The following is a 22,669-nucleotide window of genomic DNA, read 5'->3' as shown; positions in this document are numbered from 1 at the left end:
TTGTTCTATAACCCCAAAGCAAAACTGTGATAGCTTGTATATAAGGGTTTGAGAGTGAAATAATATTGCTTTCATGATAATGTGTATATTATTTATATTGTAGCAGTGTTGTTGTATAACGTATAAGTATTTGGCAATAGGGTAGAGAAGTGGTGGAAGCGTTCGCTCGTCACGCCGAAGGTCTTGGTTTGATTCCCCGTAAGTGTGTATGGTTTAACGCCACTTTTAGCAATAGTCCAGCGGTATCACCAGACATGGTCTTCACGCATTGTACCCATGTGGGGAACTGAACCCGGTCCTTCGGCGTGACGAGCGAACGCTTTAACCAGTAGGCTAACCTACCGCCCGGATACAAGTTGTGAAGCCTCTTTCTGGTGTCTCCCGTCGTGATATTGCTGGAATATTGCTAACAGCGGCGTAAAACCATACTCACTCACTACCACATCAACACGGTGTTAGCATGTAATACAGGGATGTGTTTATTTAGTTTCAGTACATGTATAGTGTTGACCTAGATCTTCTCATGATGTAGTGATTCATATGTCATTTTCCTGGTGGACGTAAATATGCATATATTTTTGTAATAAAGTTTCTATGTTTGAAATGTGTATTGATACTTCTGTGGATATTGCTACTGCTGGTGCTAAGTCAAACACTGTTGTTTGTTTGTTGTTTGACGCCGCATTCAGGAATATTCCAGCTATATGACGGCGGTCTGTAAATACTGTAATCGAGTCTGGACCAGACCATCCAGTGATTGACAATCCTGTGATTGAAATCATGAGCATCGATCCACGCAATTGGGATGCGATGACATGCATCAACCAAGTCAGCGAGCCTGACCACCCGATCCCGTTAGTCGCCTCTTACGACAAGAATAGTCGCCTTTTGCGGCAAACTTTTGCAGGTTGCTGAAGACCTATTCTACCCCGGATCCTCACGAATCTGTCAAACACTTGGAAAGGTGGCAATATCATTTTCTGGAACAACTTTCACATACTGTATCTTCAAAAATGTTAAAAACACTGATGGCGCTGACAACGAGTTCTTGAGTTTGTATGACGTCGGTCTGAATATAATCGAGCTTGGACCGGACAATCCAGTGACTGATATGAACATCGATCTACTCAGTTGGGTACGATGACATGCATCAACCAAGTTGACGAGCCTGACCACCCGGTCCCGTTAGTGGCCTCTTACGACAAGCATGGGTTGCTGAAGATCCATTCTAACTCGGTTCTTCACCGGGGATGGTTTAATGTGACCTTGAAAAACATACAAATTATTTCACCAAATATCTGTATCATATGGGAGTGATGCGGGTCTTACACATTTACCACATTTTGGTGAAACCCGCGTGAACAAGTACTGAATATAATCGGGGTGGATGTGGGATTCGAACCACTACCAGCAGCCCCGAGGAACGGAGCTCTGCACAGCGATTAATGGCGCACTAGAAAGCCCTACGGATTCGTGACCAACTCGTGTTATTCCGGAACAAGCCGAACAGCGACCCGTGCCCCACTCGTGGCCATTTTTGCGACCGGGTTCCGTCTTAGCGCAAACGGGCATACCTAAAATTGTTTCAACTTGTTGCGTAATGGTTCAAATATATTTCCCCGTATATTATATATATATTTCAAATGCAATTTAAAGCACATCATACATTATGTTTGAACACATTTAATTGTGTCTTGGGTATATTTTTAGATGCAAGACATATATAAAATCAAATATTATTTCTGAGGGATTCTTTGACGAAGCGCATTCTGATTGGTTTGTCGTATTTTCGCACATAACATTCATCGATAGGGGGACCGAGTCTTCTTTGCAGGTTACGGAAAGGAGCGAGTAGTGACGAATGAGCCCTACGTGCACTGAACACGCGATGACAAACTCGCAAACCCCATTCAGCGTTAACGCGAGTTGACTGAAGCGGCGGAGAAATCCCACCATACTGCGATTATTCATTGACGGGATCGTGAGGGTTTTTGTGTCTCTTCCACAGCTCTATTTATAAGCTGTCGATTATGCCAATAGTATTGGAGGTATCTTGCTGTCTCTTCGTTATTTAATATATCTGGATGCCGCGCTAACCACTTTGTATATATATATACGTCTGTGTGTGTGTAAGTGTGTGTGTGTGTGTGTGTGTGTGTGAGAGAGAGAGAGAGAGAGAGAGAGAGAGTGTGTGTGTGTGTGTGTGTGTGTGTGTGTGTGTGTGTGTGTGTTGTTTAACGCCGCACACAGCAATATTCCAGCTATAATACGGCGATCTGTAAATAATCCTGCGATTGAAATTATGAACATCATGAACATCGATCTACGCAATTGTTAAACGGTGACACACACACACACACACACACACACACACACACACACACACACACACACACAGTGGGCACGTACGACGAGCATGGGTTGCTGAAGTCTAACCCGAATCTTCACGGGCCGTAGGTCTGTGAATAGCCGTTGATACACAGGTGAAATACGTATGATTCGCGACCGTTTAATGTGAGCGGAATAACATGATGCAGGAGGGGGACATGAGAAACTGATGAACCAAGGTCTGGTACTAACAAACCATCAACTCGTGAACAGGACGGAACTGGCATTCGAACCAACCATCAGCAGGGGATCCTGGTGCAACTAAGTCAACCGTGGCCCCTTATAAACTCTACAAACATCGATCCTTTCAATACATGTGATCAACAAGGTATTCCTTTGTGGGTGGGTGAGTGAGTGAATGAGTGAGTGGCGGTGTGTGTGTGTGTGAGTGAGGGAGTGGGTGCGTGGGCGAGTGAGTTAGTTGGTGGGTGGGTGGGTTGGTGTCTTAGTGAGTGAGTGAGAACGTGAGTGACAAAAGCCTAAATGCTAAGCAGGCAGAGGCAGCTAAGGGACGTTCCTTTGACCACATGACAGTCTGTGCCAAACTATAAGTGAATGAGTGAGTGAGTGTAGTTTTACGCCGCTTTAAGCAATATTCCAGCAATATCACAGCGGGGGACACCAGAAATGGGTTTCACACATTGTACCCATGTCGGGAATCGAACCTGGGTCTTCGGCGTGACGAGCAAACGCTTTAACCACTAGGCTACCCGACCGCCCCGATGTGAGACGGTGGATTGGAAACCCAAGAGCACGAGTATGGTGCTGACAAACCTAGAAACATAATCGGGGCGAACCGGGATTCGAACCCACAATCATAGGTGTCTGGCGTTCCAAGCGTGGGTGAAACAGATTTTCAAATATTTTATTCGAGGTTGAAAGAGAATGTTTTTTTAATTACAGTATTTAAAATCATTTTAGTTCTTAAACCAAGTTTTATACAAAAAAAAGTAGGTCTGGCCTAATTTTATTTAGAAATGTTCGAAGTGGAATTCGGTCACCGTGTTACCGTATTCTCTCCTGGTTCCTGACATGTTTCCTCAGTTATTAGTCTCAGTCTGGGGGAGATAATTCGCCCCCGTCATCTACGGGGAGACTTGGGGTCAGCGGCGGTCAGACTCGATAAAAACGTCAGACGTTTTAACACACACGCCCCAATATCATGCAGCCATATTCTCATTCACACGAAACAAAACACCTGGATTTTATGCACGAATAACAATCGCCCTGGCCGTGAGGAAGGCGCCAATGTAATTAACACCACAGGGGGTCAGTAACGCGACAGACACTCTGTCCAAAAATCCCTACTCGCATAGCCAGGTAGTCAAGTTTACAAAATGCTCTTGCGCATCCAAAACCACATTCTATTCCAAGACGGAAAATTCACAAGATATGACAAAAACAATTCGTGGGCGAGACGAATGCTCAAATACCTAGCGACCGCTGATGGCGGCAGGTATTGTGTCTTTGTAATGTAGTCAGTGTTGGATTGTCTCGTATAATCATTACCTCATAAATAAACAGTTAGATTGAAATACAGTTAAAGTATAAAATATATATTTTGTTCACAGTTGGGCTGTCTATATGTGTTTACTACTCGATTGACATGGGTTTTTGTTTACTAAATCGGAATGGCGGTCCTAGCTCGATTGTTTACAGGCCGCCATTGTGTGGCACAAGTAGTGATGGATGTGGCGTTGGGCACGAAACAAACACTAACTTTTTTAAGGGAAATTATGTGAGCGACAGGTGCTACCGATAGAGCAGGACATTCTTACCTTTTTCGCGAACACCTGGTGCCATCACTGATCATATCATATAATTTTGACTATTTTACCTTTTACAACCAATGCAGCTGAGGTGGTGTGGTGAAATGGGGTTTAGCGTCGCGTCCAAAATTATTGCACTTACATAGCGACATGCATGTGCGTGTGTATTTGTGTGGCTGCTTGTACTAGTCCGGACTGATGTCGATTTATAGTGCTAGCTCACTGAGATACCATGCCGCAGTTTAACATGAATACCCCACTCAGACACAGTATACTGACTCCGAGCCGACCAGTCCATGTTTTAGCCCCTTAATGCGGAGCGCCAGACAGAGTTACAACAAGTACCATCTTTTAACGTCTTTTGGTATGACGCGACCGGGGATCAAACCCCGGACCTTCCGCTCTCTGGGCGCTGAGGTCGTCGTAACTCCCATTCCTTAACATAAACTTACAACTGTCGTAGCGCTAAGGTTGTTTTGTACAACGGCACCGTTAATTGGCATGACAAAGTTACTAGATATACGTATCTAAATATGTCCTCTTGTTATAAAACAACCTGAACCTGAAAAATATTTTCTACATCTTACAGATAGAAAGGACCTTGTCCGAATGATATTTCGTTGTTTGTCACATAAATTGAAGGACCCGTGAAGATTCCGTGGTAGAATAGGTTTTCAGCAACCATGCTTGCCGTAAAAGGCGACTATGCTTGTCGTAAGATGCGACTAACGGGATCGGATGGTCAAGTTCGCTGACTTGGTTAATGCATGTCATTGTATGCCAATTGCGTGGAGCGATGCTCATGATGTCAGTCACTGGATTGTCTGGCCCAGACTCGATTATTTACAGACCGTCGTTATATAGCTTGAATATTCCTGAGTGCGGCGTCAAACAACAACATCAACAAAAAAAACAACCCAAAGTGGTAATCTTCTAAGACCTGCATCACTTTAGACTTTCCTCCTGAAATACTACTTAAATCAGCACTAACCAAAACTCACTCATTCACTGAAAACATGCGATCAACTTCCAGCTGTAATTCCTGATGTTTCAGCATCAGACTCTAGAGTCAAATTTTGGTGCTGTAGTTTAAGCCAACTACACCGGCCCAAACAAAGAAACAAAGAAACATCAATTGAAAATGTAAAGTGGTGCTATCGTCCCTCTGTGGATATTAATGCAGTCATGTGTATAAGGTGCAATTTGAAGCTCATAGAAGATGAATATCTTGTCCTTTTTGTTAGTCCTTTTTTACGCAGTTACCCGCAAAAACGTTTTTTTTAAACATGCCATTATGTCTATCCAACGAGAGAAAAGTTCTGCTAGTTATTATCTTCGCAAAATGCTAAATGTATTGAAGGGCTGGGAATGTATTTAAAAAGAAACTAAACTCACCGACAAGAGAAACGCGAATACCATACATAAATTACTCATATTCAAGAGATTTAAGATTGATTCGATGCACTAACGAACAAATTGGTATGTTGTCTGAACCGACGTTCATGAACGCATCACATGTGACGTCATAGATCCATGTCTCGAGATGCACCATTTGTCTTGTGCAGGATTAGCGTGAAAAGTTTAGAAATCACGTGCAGCATATTGTGATAAGAATAAAGACACTATGTGGTAACAGTTGACTGATTGTTAGTTTTATCATTAAGTGGTACACAAAGGAAACATCTCTTCTTAAAGTGTATGATTCTCCATATGCTTCTATGGTTCGCGTTTCTTTTGGCGGTGAGTATATCTAACCGCACATTTATACAAATAATGTTGTTATGCTCTATTTAAAGTGATGGTGCTGCGCATATTACTATTAGCCTCATTGTATTTAGTACTATAGGCCGCGAGGCCAGAAATACTTAATACATTAATCATTTAAAGTCTATTTCGGCGGGGGCGGTGGGGTAGCACAGTGATTAAAGCGTTCGCTTGTCACACCGAAGACCTGGTTTCGATTCCCGACATGGATACAATGTGTGAAGCCTATTTCTGGTGTCCCCCGCCGTGATATTACTGGAATATTGCTAAAAGCGGCGTAAAACCACACTCACTCTATTTCGACAGATAATCTGATAATTCTCTGGCGTTGACGATTGGAATTTAAAAGTACAACTGTGGGTCATGGTCATGGTTTTCAACTGGGAAACGTTTCGGGTGTACTACAATGTACATATTGGCTTTCCAACGTGGGCCGGGCCGAGGAATTGGGATGGAGCCCTATTTAAGCACATGTGACAAAGACCGTCTGTAGTCCTGGGCATCCCACAGCAACATGAGACAAGCACAATATTGACTGTCACTGACTTCAGTTGGATTTGTACAATACATGTGTTTACTCTGACGGAGCTTCCACCGGGTCCCAGAGCAAATTATTCGGTTTCAGAGAGGTGGTATTAGACGTGGAACGACCGTACCGTAAAACTGTAGCCGCCATATATCGCGATACCACCAATACTTTGAATGTTTAAAACTTGTGGCGTGAGTGAGTGGGTTAGTGTTTGTTTGTTGTTGAACACCGCACTCAGCAATATTGCAGCTATATGACGTCTGTCTGTAAATAGTCTGGACCAGATATCCGTGATTGATATCTGAGGATCGATTTACTCAATTTGGATACAATGACATGCATCAACCAAGTCAGTGAGCCTGATCAACCGAGCCCGTTAGTCGCCTCTTACGACAAGCATGGGTCGCTGAAGACCTAGTGAGGGACTTGATGGGTGATTGATTGATTGATTGATTGATTGATTGAGTGAGTGAGTGAGTGGTAGGATGACTGAGAGGGTGAGTGAGTGAGTGACGGAATGGGTGGGTGCGTAAACGAGAGAGTAGCTAAAGTGACCCGCCAACTAAGCTATTCCCATGCAACAAAATCGCCTTTCTTAGTTGACAGGATCCGCTGATTCATAGTTCGAATCCTAGATTCGCCACTATTATGACAATAAGCTTTACGGCTGGGTTTTAGCGAAGAGGTAAATGCCTCCGACACTAATCTCGTTGAGATGCTACTCTCACATTATAATTTACCGTATGGGTTTGTCACTGAAAGGTTATCAAAGTTTCATAAAAGCAAAACACTCACTTAAATTGAAACGAGTTTTTACGGTCTCTTTCACACATGGAAATAAATTATTTAAAAAATCGCCATCATATTGTGTATGAATATAAAACTGAAATGAAATTTAAAATTGTGTTTACAAAAAAAGGTTTGGTTGTATTCTTTTAAAAAAAACCAAGTATGTTTTTCATGTATCACCTTCTCTCTTCATTGAATATATGGCGCCATCGCAACTTTAACATTGCTATGTTAAATTAAGACCTCCAGTAAGTGATACTCACTTTCCGCTTTATATTTTTCTACGTGATGTTGAATCCGACTTTTAGAGATAACCCTGAAAACATAGAGTGTTGTTCTCGATTTTCTGTTTGTTTGATACGTAGCGCTCCTACGCCACTACAATAACTCATTATCCTCGGTTCAGCATTCGCACACCTAGAATTTGTTTTACATAAATAAGGTTTTATTTTCACAATGCAAATAAACGGCGAAACGAATCGTTTGTCAAAACGTCTGTCGGATGCTTTAAGATTATAATTTGAATTTATCAGTTTTGAATGTCATCCTTTTGAATTTTAAAGTGTTAAGGTCATAATACTTAAATCCGCGAAATTCTTTGGGTCTTCGGATATTTAAAATGCAGTAAACAGACGTTAAGGAAATACATTTTGGGGACTAGTGATATATGATACGGAATGTTGGGGAGGGGGAAGGGGTGTGTGGTGTGGTGGTGTGGTGTGGTGTGGTGTGGTGTGGTGTGTGGTGTGTGGTGTGATGTGGTGTGGTGTGGTGTGGTGTGGTGTGTGGTGTGTGGTGTGTGGTGTGGTGTGGTGTGGTGTGGTGTTGTGTGGTATGGTGTGTGATGTGGTGTGGCGTGTGGTGGTGTTGGACTTCGGACTGTAACATATTTTGCGACCCCCAATTGTATGTAACATTTTTCATCTCCATCCTCCCCCAAATCATTTTTTCACGACACCTGTCTCCCTATAATACTATGTTTTTTTATGACCTCCCTTAATCTCACCCAACCACCACCCCAGCCCCCAGCCCCCAAACCCGCCCCTATAATAAATGGCCAGTCCGTTTTATCAATATAAAATAGCTCAACAGCATACAATGTTAGCCTAATGAATCATTTCATCGAACAAACCTTATTCTTCAAAAGGTTCCTTTTCCTCTTATTCATGAAAGTGCCATGTTACAAATGTCACATATTTTAATATTCAAGCGTTATTTATAAAAAGTGTTTAAACGATAAAAATATACATAAAATGTTTCCCCTTTCATGCTGGTTTACATTTAAATAAAAATATAACCCAAAAGCCAAACATTTGAATTGCATAAAGAGAATAAAAAGAATGGGTCATTTTACTGGGTGTACGTTTATTAGCCTACAACCATGCGTCACAACGGAATGTCGAAAGTTTAAACGTCAAAATAAGAACTAGGTGTCAGAAACGAAAACACGAAAATGATTCAGTACAGTCAACAGGACATAGAAGAATGGAATCCTCAACTAACACGAAAACAATGTTCAATCCCTGCCCCACCTTGCCATGAAACCTAAAATGTTACATCAAGGTGATTCAAAACTCAGTCATTGAACAGCCGCAATGGTAGTCATACACTGAAGCACTACGGATGGGAGTAACGACCTTAACAAATCTCGTGCCGGTGGGTCTCGTTTATAAGAGACTTAACGAGAAGTGCAAATATGGAGTGCCTTTAACAAGTTGTCGCGCACTTTGTGGATATACCGGCTTAATTCCTCGTCAGAAAGACTACGATATAAAAAGGTTATATACATTTTATGTACTTACTGTATATTTCGTACGAAATGACCCACTAGAAATTCCTCGGATGTTACTATAAATTAGGACGCTACAAGACAAACTGTCTCCACAGCGTTGGTTGAAATATTCTTTTGATTCACACATAAGGAAGTCGGCGTCTTGTCCTGTCCTTTGTACTATTAAATCATACAAACACTTCTAGGTGGGCGATTGGGTTTATCAAATGTTTATGTGAATCTCTTCAGCATGAAATGTTTTTGATCTTCATGTTATACTACTTAAAAAGTAGAAGAACGTCGCTACTTTCATATTGCTATAGTAAATATGTCATGAGACAAAGAATTGGTGTTCTTAACCTCTTATGAGTAGTATATATTCACCACGATTGAACTTAATTTTGAGAACCATTTAATATGGGAAGTTTGGCATCCATTGTCTAGCATTCTGCTACAAGGGACTGAAACCGGAAATAATTGGCGTAGCAAACACTAATATATGGCATTGGTTATGTAAAATTTGCTGTACAGCTATTTGAAATATGTATCTCATATGTAAAATATTTAGACAATTTGAGGTCCAAAACATGATCTGTCACTTATCCTGATGTTTTAATAAACAATAATAAGCCAGTCGGAATATAAATAACTAATTTGCTCATATTATAAATTCCAAACAGATATTTAGGCATAAAATGAGAAAAAACAATGCCGATTATAAAAGAATTGAATGAAATCATGTTTTTGTTCTTCTGTTTAATTGCAAATGTGGGACATACTGTTACACCCAATTGTAGCTCATTTCTGGAGTCCCCCGCAGTGATATTGCAGGAATATTGCTTAACGAGGCGTGAAACATCATTAATTCATTTATCCATTCATTTATTCTACCTAGTTTTGCTTTGTATAATACCCACAGAACGTTTTCGGAACTTTTCAGAATTATTTTTTCCAGCTCTAAGTAAAACAAACGATGACCACAACATATAATTGAAAAAAAGAAAGGGATTATGATTCATTTTGGAGATAAGTAGTGAATACTGAGCAACTGATTTCATAGAAACGTCCTATTAATCATGATCCCTAACGTTTTTTGTTCAATATATATGTATAGAAACATGAAATTGCGCGTTCACATAATTGTCCGTTCTGATACAGCAAATTGTGAGACATATTAGGACCTCGTAATAATCAAAGAGGCTGAGTGCGGCTTAAGAGGTGATAAATGCATCTGACTGTCATTGAAAATAATTCAATAAATCAACCACCTGATTACTACGTTCTGGAAAAAGTAGTCCCCCGTCAATCGGAGCTACAGCACCATCTTGGCGAAACTCGGTGTTGAAGCTTTACGCTCATTGCTGACTGTGTGGGGCCGCGGTCCGTATTTGCGATGATGACTTTAAAAGACACGCTTACAGCGAAGCAATGACTTTTAAAGTGGTGTTTTTATACTCCAGGCTTGTGATTGTGTGTTTAGTGTCAATTATTTTGCGCAAAAAGGCAGCGGAGTTATTTTGGCTTTGTTTATGTGTTGATCTGAGGTTAGGTACCATGGAGGGATTCTCCGTGTGTTAATGTGATGAAAGTTCTTGTGCATTGTACTAGCGATGGAGGGTCGTGACGTGCTTAGAACAATGTTTGTGGAAATAATACGTCTTGGTTTTTCTATGTGAAGGTGATGATGAATAACAACGCGGGGAACGATGGTGATAAATAACAGACTGTTAGTCCTGGAGCAGCTACGTATTCATTGAACGGCTTTTCTATAGATATCCCTTCATTTCGCAATCATGATGGTAAAAGCCGTTTATCCGGACACATCGAATAATGAATTAAATATATGATTCGGATAATTGAATGTCGACCATGTGAGTTCCTCTTAAATCTTGACGTCACTGATGGAGTTTGTGAGCGCTAGCCGGAAGACTATTATATATAGGGTGGGGGTGGGGTGGAGGTGGGGGTGGGGGTAGCGGTGGGGGTAGGGGCGGGCGTAGGGGTAGGAACGGAGTTAGGGGTAGGGGTAGGAGCGGGGATATAGGGGCAGCGGTGGGGGGCAGGTGTTGGGGCAGGGGTAGGTGTATGTGTAAAGGTAGGGACAGGGGTAAGGCGGGCGTAGGGACTGGGCTGGGTTAGGGGTAAGGGCGGGTGTAGGGCAGGTGTAGGGATAGAGGCGGGGATAAGGGTAGGGGTTGGGATGGGGGGGGGGGGGCAGTTGTTGGGGCAGATGTAGGGGGGGTTGGGGCAGGAGTCGGGTTGTGAAGTATCAAGTACTTCTTCTTCTACTACTACTGCTACTGCTGCTGCTACTACTACTACTACTACTACTACTACTACTACTGCTTCTACTACTATCACAACTTGTAGTAGTGCATGCCATGAATGGATTCGACCTATCACGATTCTCCGATAATGAACGATACGGCCTCAACCCGCAGAGCGCTCAATCAATCGAAAATGAGTGAGTGAGTGAGTGCGTGTGTGAGAGCGACGACCTAACGCTATCAAACACGTTACGGAGTCTGATCACCTATCTATTACGTCGCCTCTTACAACCAGCAAATGCTACTCGGGACCTTTTCTAACCAGGAATATCCACGGGTATTTTATCGAAAGAAAACCATTTTAAACAATACTTCTACGTGAGTCAGGTGTGTCCCTGACACTTTCGCTGAACGATAACACGAGAAAAAGCAACAACAACGGTTGGTTCAAACCACCAGAAAAATCATGATAATTTATTTCAAACGTGCAAGTGAAATAATCCGGATCCGCAAATAGTGAAAATGGACGACCATTGGACATAAAACTCCCACATGAAAATCTTTTCCTCCAAACCTCATAAAGCCCCACCTCCCCACCCCACCCCCAATCCCCCACCCCCCATCCGACTTAGGAGCACTTAACCACGAGAGGAAGTCTGCACAGTAACAGGAATCGCGGGGGCACGGGTGGCCCAGTCGTCTAAGGCGCCGCGATTCGCTGTGCAGAGTTGCGTCCCTTAGGCACGCCAGAAACCTATGATTGTGGGCTCGAATCCCGGTTCGTCCCGATTATGTTTCTAGGTTTGTCAGGACCATACCCGTGCTCGTGGGTTTCACCGAAGTGGTAAAGGTCTGAGACCTGCATCACTTCGGGCTTTCCTCCCACATTAAGCTGACACGCCGTGATATAACTGGAATGCTGTTAAAAGCGGCGTTAAACCCAACTCACTCACTCACTCACTAACAGGAATCGCTGATTATCACAGTAAAACATATTTTGTTTCCTTTTCGAAATATACTCGTCATTGACACCTATTCTGATGAGGCTACATGACGGAACACAGGACCTAGGGCTAACATTACCATGTCTACTTTAAGGTAGATGAATATTTTACCCCTCACATCCCGCCCAGTATGTAGTGAACGACCCGGGGAGAGTTTGTAGGTTAATATTTCATAGCCTTGCGGTTCTGATACCGATTATAATAACGGTACCTCCAGCGAGGGTTCGACAAATGCCTAAATACTATTGACGCCATCTGGAAACGGGAGAAAGCTGTTAAATTATGGCAATAGCAGATATAATTGTCCTAGGGCTATTGCCATTATAAGGGCGTGATCTTGTGATTCTAGGGGGTGAATTGGGATAATATGGAACAAATGGGCAAATATTTTGACGGAAAAAAATAATTCTCGAAGCGTTCATTTTCGGATGTTATGTGTACAGAAATATCTCCATTATAACGGTACAGCCCTGTAGTTATGTTTGGATGCCGGTGTTTGGGGTTCTTGTTTTGAATGGATAGTTTCTAAATGTGTAATTAAGATGTGATCTTTCAGAAAGGTTCAGGGTGAAATACATTCATGTTGCAAGGTCTGTTGTATCATAACAATATGTGCAGTTTTTTTTAGCGTTAACCTTTAAAACAGGAGCTTCCTTTCTCACAGTATCAAACCAACATCAGTTGACACCCTAAGCTTTTTGGGCCGGCATAATTGATATTTTATTGTGTTATTTCTTAACAGGCTGTGTTGGTTTATGACAATATGGGCATGGTGAAATAGGATCTTGTACCGTAACAATTTTGTCAAATGAACATCCGATTTTAACCCTTCAATTCACTTTCACGTGATCTTTGAAATATTTCTCAAAGCCCAAGATGTCTTGAAATCATGCCTATTTTACCAAGTCATTCGAAACATTTCTAGTTTTTCTGTTTTTTTACGCTTAAGTTCCTCTTTCAATTTCTTAAATTGGTATTTTAGTGGTTTGATATTTGTTGTAACTCTATAACATGCGTGATAATATTCGTACGCGTCTCTCTTTCTCTCTCCCCTCTCACCCCCCTCTCTTTCTCACGCCCTCTCTCTCTCCCCTCCTTCTCTTTCTCACGCTCTCTCTTTCTGTCTCTCTCTCTTCCTCTCCTCTCTTACCCCTCCCTATCTTTCTCACGCCCCCCCTCTCTTTCTCGCGCTCTCTCTTTCTTTCTCTCTCTCTTCCTCCCCTCTCTCACCCCTCCCTCTCTTTCTCACGCCCTCTCTCTCTCTCTCTGTGTGTCTCCGTCTCTCTGTATGTATGCGCTATCTAGTTGCTTTAAAACTGGGACCACATCGTGATGGAAATACAGAATATGAAACTGATTTGATGCCTAAATACACCAGAAAGAAGATGAAGAGAGGAAACGAGGTGTCTTACGATTTCCACTTTAAGAAATAGTTTTTGTTCACATTTTGAATCCTTAAAATATTTTTAAAGACATAATGTGGTTAAATAATGTACATTCCTTCGCACAAAGCAGAGTCGGGTTTCAATCAATGCCACTCCACCATACAATAGCATTCTCAGGGGAAACGGCAAAACGGAGTATGTTCTAAACATGACCACACAATTTGCCGGACATTAACTGAGATGTCGAAGGCTCGTGGAATTCCGGGCGATGTAGATGTCGTGCCAGATAGCGGTATGTAGCCAGGAATAGGCAGAATTGGTCACGTGATTCGAAAAATTGTCACCTTTCCGATCCGAGAGCTCACACACTGGCTTAATCAGGATCACTTTAAAACGACTCAGTATTTCTATTGCCACCGCGAACGGGGTAACCAGAATCTGATGTTATAATACTTAGTCAGGGCTAGTTTGTAGAGGAGCTTATTTTTACATGTGTGTTATCAAAGCTCGGTGTCAGTGTATGAAGTGGGATAACGTATGTAGATTGAAGAAATTGCGTGTCTGCTCGCACACACAGACATGATGTCAGGATTTATCATCGTGATAAGTTATCAACTAACACAATTGTTGAGATTGTGTTATTGGTTTCGTTACATTCTATTTGATAATCGGCACTACATGCGAACTGCTTTGAAAGCATAACCATGGTTTAATTCGCGTTTTGTGTAAAGGTCTATTTTTCACTCAGTTTTCAAGATTTCAGCTAACACGGAAAAACAGTGTAACCGTATTCTGCGAATTTGCCATAGTCCTTATCGGCAGGCATCGTTGTAAGGAACCCACTTCTCAGATATGGCTGTGCTGGAGTGATAATCTGTTCAACGCTTTAAGACCAAAGTGTCAACAAGTATGCTAGTGTATAGACCTACAGCGAAGTCTGTGCTACTCACCTGCTAAAACCGTCCACAACTACTTCAGAACCATGGAAATAGCAACGACGACGACCTTCCCACTAACAATTACCAAACAATCAACAGTTAACTGCTTTACTTGTTTTCTCTGACGTCCGTGCCCCTTTGAAATCCGTTTCTGTCAAACTGTCGTCTTCTCTGACGTCCGCACAACACTCAAAACAACCCGCGATTTTGTATAATTAAAACGTTCATCGGCTTTTGCATGGATAACCGCATCTCTGAAACAGATTAGATGTAATATGAGCAAGGTCTGTTTAAAACACTAACTCCTCCTTTCAATCTCAATTAAATAAAATATCACTGAATGACACGAGACATAAATAATCTTGATCAGTTCACGATGTCTTCCTGGTAGATTGCGGTGGTCGTGTCATAAGATCATGGGGAGAGCGTGCTATGTCACTGTCTATTACGCTAAACGGTACCCCCTGTAGAACACGCCAATATCGCAGCAACTCTGGGGGCCACCACTTTGAGATTTTCACACAAATGGCAATCAGATGTATTCTCCCTATCAATCTCTGTTGGAACTTTTCAGCAGTAAATCATTGTGTCGCGTAGATTTGTAAGATATAAAGACTGAGAGAGACTTACATTCAGTCTATAAAATATTTTATTACACAATTAACTGCTTTGTTTCAAAAGAAAATGGAATATTCTGAAACTGTTTTCATATGTGGATTACAGCCAGCTAGACATGTCTGTTTTCAATATCAGACAGGTTTAGACACCGGCAATAAATGCAGATATTCCACAGTCGTGGTTTAATAGACTGAATTATATAAATAATAAAAATTTATTATTCGGTAGATCCATTGCTGTTTTTCTTTTGTTGGCTTGCTGGATATTGGAAAATCATGGACAGAATTATTTACATAATGTGTGTATTTCAACATAAATCTTTCGAACATATTTTGTTAAATTTAGGCCAACAGCCTTTATTTAATTACATCACTGGCAAAATACGTAAAACTATTTATAAAATGGTGTTGGCAAGATAGCGAATTTATGACATTATACACAGACGTACTGTTTTTGTGGCCATTAAAAGATCAAACTTATTGTTATTGGGCTGGAGGCTATAAGTCTCTTGTTTATAATTTGTACGTAACTGTTTATAATTGCAGAAAACTGGTAGATATTCATCTTCAGTATAACCATAATTACAACAATAACTTAATTATCACACTGTGGAATATTAACAGAAATATATTTCAACTACTTCAGCGGGAGATTAACATTCCTCCTTTGAATGATTCTTTTAATTTGTTATTATTTGTGCTTCCAAGATTCTGGGAGTTTTGTGGCATTTTAAGAAATGCTATTTATCTTTAAATATTATTGACCAGATGGTTCTTAATGTGGTGCTGGTCCAGTGAGATACCATGCCGCTGCTTAGTATGGATACCACACTCAAACACAGCATTCTGACTCCGAGCCATCGGGTCCTTGTTTTAGCCCCTTAATGTCGAGGGCAGGAAGGGTTACAAAAAGTATCATATGTTAAGGGGGGCAGTCGCCTTAGACGCCAAGATTTGTTGTGCAGAGTTGCGTCCCGTGGGCACGCCAGAAATCTATGATTGTGGGTTTGAATCCCGGTTCGCCACGATTATGTTTCTAGGTTTGTCAGGACCATACCCGTGCTCGTTGGTTTTTACCGAAGTGGTAAACGTCTGAGACCTGCATCACTTTGGGATGTCCTCCCACATTAAGTTGACACGCAGTTTTGTATATTAGCCGACTTTCATGCAGTAGTCCAACTATTTAAATAAAAACGACTAAACCATTTCCATATTCAATAGAAATCTCTGCTGAAACCAGAGTCGATTGTACGATTCCGACTATATCATGAGCATGTGTTTATGAATCACCATCAAATAGTGACGGTGCAAGTTGTCGTGAAAAGGTGAGCGTATCCTGCCCCACATGTGGCACCCGTCACAAACACATGCAAAGGCAAGTAATATTTTCACCTGAAAAAAACACGGGAACATATGGTACAAATCAAAATAGGGAATTGCATCGGACATCTTTTTTGTCAATGATGCGTCAAATTTGGAAATGTCCTCCACATGTCTACCATTACCTTTTTTGAAAGCTTTTCTGAAGCCTTAAATTCTGTAAGCTTGATCAAATAACTTAGAGAGTTTGGACCAGACAAACCAGTAACAAGATAAACCACCCAGGGCCCCGTTCCACAAAGTGATCTTAGCGCCAAGATGATCGTAACTCCCATACTTTAACACAGGCTTACGACAATCATAGCACTAAGAAATATCATCCACCCCAGTAGCCATCGTAATCATTGAACCCCAAAGAATATTTACCTTCCAGAAATATTTACCTTCCAAAGAATATTTACCTCTCAAAGTGTATTTACCTCCCAAAGATTATTTACCGCCCAAAGAGTTTATACCTCCCAAAGAATATTTCCCTTCCAAAGAATATTTACCTCCCAAAATGTATTTACCTTCGAAAGAGTAGCTACCTACACAAGAATATTTACCTCCAAATGAGTTTATACCTCTCAAAGTGTATTTACCTCCCAAAGAGTTTATACATCCCAAAGAATATTAACTTCCAAAGAATATTTACCTCCAACAGAATGTTTACCTTCCAAAGAATATTTACCTCCCAAAGTGTAGTTACCTACCAACGAATATTTACCTCTAAATGAGTTTATACCTCCCACAGAATATTTACCTTCCAAAGAATCTTTATCTCGCAAAGAGCATTTACCCCCCAAAGAATATTTACCTCCCAAAATGTATTTACCTTCGAAAGAGTAGCTACCTACACAAGAATATTTACCTCCAAATGAGTTTATACCCCTCAAAGTGTATTTACCTCCCAAAGAGTTTATACATCCCAAAGAATATTAACTTCCAAAGAATATTTACCTCCAACAGAATGTTTACCTTCCAAAGAATATTTACCTCCCAAAGTGTAGTTACCTACCAACGAATATTTACCTCTAAATGAGTTTATACCTCCCACAGAATATTTACCTTCCAAAGAATCTTTATCTCGCAAAGAGCATTTACCCCCCAAAGAATATTTACCTCCCAAAGTGTATTTACCTTCGAAAGAGTAGTTACCTCCCAAAAAGCTATTTACATCCCCAAAAATATTTACCTTCCAAAAAATATTTACCTTTCAAAGTGTAGTTACCTACCAAAGTGCATTTACATCCCAAAGAATATTTACCTTCCAAAAAATATTTACCTTCCTAAGAATATTTACATTCCAAAGTGTATTTACCCCCCAAAGTGCATTTACATCCCAAAGAATATTTACACCCCAAAGAATATTTATCTTCCAAAGTGTATTTACCTTCCAAAGTGCATTTACCTCTCAAAGTGCAATTACCTCCCAAAGAGCATTTACCTCTCAATGAGTATTTACCTCCCAAAGTGTAGTTACCTCCCAAAGAATATTTACCTTCCAAAGCGTATATACCCTCCAAAGAATATTTACCCTCCAAAGTGTAGTTACCTCCCAAAGTGCATTTACATCCCAAAGAACATTTACCTTCCAAAAGATATTTACCTTCCAAAGAATATTTACCTTCCAAAGTATAGTTACCTCCTGAAGTGCATTTGCATCCCAAAGAATATTTACCGTCCAAAAGATATTTACCTTCCAAAGAATATTTACCTTCCAAAGTGTAGTTACCTCCAAAAGAACATTTACCTTCCAAAAAAAATTTACCTTCCAAAGAATATTAACCTCCGGCGTGACGAGCGACGAGCGAACGCTTTAACCACTAGGCTAAACCACCGCCCTAAGAGGCGACTGACGGGATCTGGTTGTCAGACTGATTTTTTATGCTCGTAAATCTATGACCATGATGTCAATCACAGGATTGTCTGGCTCAGACTCGATCATGTAAAGCCCGCCGTCACATAGTTTGAATATTGATGAGTACGGTGTAAATCAACAAACAAAAGTTATGTGTCTACAACAAGCGTCATCGACCGCGAGACGGGTAATAAATAAGTATTGTAATCATGGAGGCATCCTACACACGGTGGTGAAAGGGCAAACAAAAAGCAAAGAGGATCGCTAACAGTCACTGATGACATGGGGCACGGGACTGAATGCGTTATTTACACCCTCGCAGTGGAATCCCAACACTTCGATCACTCCACTGATAGGCAGGCCGGCTTCATACACCCACCCAGACACACACGCGTGTTTAACGCCAGCTTTACATTAATGCCCAATCTCATCAAAATCAGATCTTAGTTCTCGCTTCCGCAATTTGTTTTAGCGATATCGAGAATCTAATTTTAATGCGATAAATATGCAGCATATATACAGCAAGTGGTCAGGACAAAAACAATATGTTCGTTATATCCGTCAGTTCGTTATAAGCGTGTTCGTTATAAACGTAGTTTACTGTATTTATTTAAGCAGTATATGTCACAAACTAGAAATGCCTGTCCACATCGTATTTGAAACTGTCTACTTCATTCACTTGAGCTATACTACTCAAAAGAAGTCAAGGACCGCCCGATTCTTTCCTATTTCTATAGTTAATCTTCCATGGCACACCAGATTAATTATAATAATAAAAGACATATTAACTATAGTAATATGAAACAATCGGATTTTCCTTAACTTCTTTTAAGTGATATAATTATCATTGCTGTCAGTCTAGTCAGGTAATATCATATTCCTGCCTGTTTATGATCAACAAAGTTATTCCAAGTCAAATATGATGACCCCCGAAGGTATTCCGGGCTAGAACTGGTTCCCAGGAACTTTTTAAGTCTTGTCGAAGGAGGCCTTAAGAGGATCGGGTGGTCAGGTTCGGATGACATGGTGGATTGTGTGTCATCGACACCGATGTCCCCTCACGTTGTGGATAATATAAATCGCTGGTTGGTCTGTTCAAGGCAAGATTATTGATAGGTCGATGTGGTATATACTATTCAAAAGAACTAAAGGATCACCCTATCATTTCATATTACAGTAAACTATAGACTACGTAAAAGAAGGATTTTTCATATTACTACAGTTAACTACCACTGATCTATAGTAATCCGAGTGAGTGAGTATTGCTTCACGCCGCCTTTAGCAATATTCCAGCAATTTCACGGGGGCGGACACCAGAAATGGGCTTCACACATTGAATCCATGTCGGGAATCGAACCCGGGTCTTCGGCATGACGAGCGAACGCTTTAAGCACTAGGCTACCCGACCGCCCCTATAGTAATCCGAAAGAATAGGGTTGTCCTGCAATTATTTTGTGTAATATTAGGTTAGTGCGGGTGTTAAACAACAAACAAATATACAAAAAAAACACCAAACAAATGTGATGTGGATCATTCAGAGACGTCTCTCACGTCTAGTGTTTCGTTCGTGACGGACCAGATTATCGATTTAGGATTAACAATACAGTACAAATTAGTTATTTATGTGGTACATTTTTTGGCTGTAAAATTATCTTTAATCTTTGACTGTTTCACAATATGTTTACGACTAAGTTACCATTTCTGTACACCCACTGTATTACTATCAATACTATATATGTTCATTTTGAACATAATCAGGATAATCTGGGATTCGAATCCACGAGCATAGGTTTCTGGCACGTCTAAGGGAGGCAACTCTACACAGACATTACGGCGCTTTAGAAGACAGATTAGTTAAAGATTAAATAACATATCCTTCAGAGTTTTAAATTTAAATAGAGAACGATCTATAGACAAGGGTGCTGTTGTACAAAGCGATCTTAGCGCTAAGGTGATCGTAACTCCCATACCTTAACACAGATTTACGACCGACGTAGCTCTAAAATTGTTTTGTACAATGGCACCGAGGTAATATATCTAACACTTTAATCCAATACAAAACGAAATATACCCGATCTTCGTTAATAAATAGTCAAAATATAAACGATTATTATTGCGTTATAATTATCATAATCTTAAAGCAATCGTGCTACAGATGAACTGTTCATAGAGACGGATTGGCACGGTACACAATTAATCCTTATTCGACGACAATGATAGTATCAATCACACAATTCCACACATACACGAACCTGATCCAGCAATCGAACAGCACCAGTTTCTCATTTCCTGCTAGACCTACATCGTTGAGAGAATAGTTTCGCCAGGTGAGCAGGTGAGAGGGGGTTTGGGGGTCAGACAAAGGGGGAGGGGGGTATCCCATACCCACCTGTAGAGCAGGGCTGATAGTGACGTCACTCGTCACGCCCAGTCAGCGATCTGACGACGGATGAGTCAAAGTGACTTGACGACTTGACAACCTCATTACTTGGCTATCTCAATGTATCATCACTGATATCATCCGGGTGTGCTGCCAAGTGCATTCTGGGTGCATGTACTTCTGATATGTTAACTTGAAAAATGTATTATTGTCTGTGTAACTGACATCTTTAAATGAATATAAATTTGTTTGCATGAAGAAGACCGTTTTAAATACGGATGTTGACAGTCATTTTTAGTTTGTGACATATACTACTTAAAAAAGGAGACTACGGTTATAACGAACTCAAAGGGACTTCTCATTTTAGTTCCTTATAACCGTAGTTCGTTATATGCACATATACAGCGTAACTAAAGCAAGTAGTCGGGACCAAAAAGTAAGTTCGTTATATCCGTCATTTCGTTATAAGCGTGTTCGTTATAACCGTAGTTTACTGTATAAAGTTAATCTGTCATCGCAGCATGACAGAGTAAGTATAGTATTATGAAAGAATCGGATGGTCTTAACCTTTTTAGTGGTATTTAAAGTATGGCAGCATGGGAGTGAGTGAGTGAATATGGTTTAACGCCGCAATATTCCAGCAATATCACGGCGGGGAACACCAGCAATGGGCTTCACACATTGTTCCCATGTCATAGAATAATGACGTTAGTCATATAGCGGTGGCCGGCAATGTACTATACAGCATATATCCCGGTATGATATAGAAATGGTGCATGGACCGATGTGATTGACTGATATGGTGCACATGAATGGGCGACATTGATATGACGTTCATGGACCAATATGATTGACTGATATGGTACACCTGAATGGGCGACATTGATATGACGTGCATGGACCAATATGATTGACTGATATAGTACACGTGAATGGGAGACATTGATATGACGTGCATGGACCAATATGATTGACTGATATGGTACGCGTGAATGGGCGACATTGATATGACGTGCATGGACCGATGTGATTGACTGATATGGTACACGTGAATGGGCGACATTGATATGACGCGCATGGACCGATGTGAATGACCGATATGGTACACACGAATGGGCGACATTGATATGACGTGCATAGACCGATGTGAATGACCGATATGGTACACATGAATGGGCGACATTGATATGACGTGCATGGACCGATGTGATTGACTGATATGGTACACATGAATAGGCGACATTGATATGACGTGCATGGACCGATGTGATTGACTGATATGGTACACGTGAATGGGCGACATGGATATGACGTGCATGGACCGATGTGATTGACTGATATGGTACACATGAATGGGCGACATTGATATGACGTGCATAGACCGATGTGAATGACCGATATGGTACACATGAATGGGCGACATGGATATGAAGTGCATGGACCGATGTGATTGACTGATATGGTACACATGAATAGGCGACATTGATATGACGTGCATGGACCGATGTGAATGACTGATATGGTACACGTGAATGGACGACATTGATATGACGCGCATGGACCGAAGTGATTGACTGATATGGTACACGTGAATGGACGACATTGATATGACGCGCATGGACCGATGTGAATGACCGATATGGTAACACATGAATGGGCGACATTGATATGACGTGCATGGACAGATGTGATTGACCGATAAGGTACACATGAATGGGAGACATTGACATTACGACCCGTGAAGATCCGGGGTAGAATAGGTTTTTCAGCCACCCGTGCTTGCCGTAAAAGGCGACTGTGTAAGTCGTAGGAGGCGACTAACGGGATCAGGTGGTCACGCTCTCTGAC

The sequence above is a fragment of the Haliotis cracherodii genome, unplaced genomic scaffold (assembly GCF_022045235.1).
Source record: "Haliotis cracherodii isolate W230 unplaced genomic scaffold, xgHalCrac1.p SCAF_8, whole genome shotgun sequence".
Lineage (NCBI taxonomy): Eukaryota > Metazoa > Mollusca > Gastropoda > Lepetellida > Haliotidae > Haliotis > Haliotis cracherodii.
Note: the sequence above shows the minus strand (reverse complement) of the source record.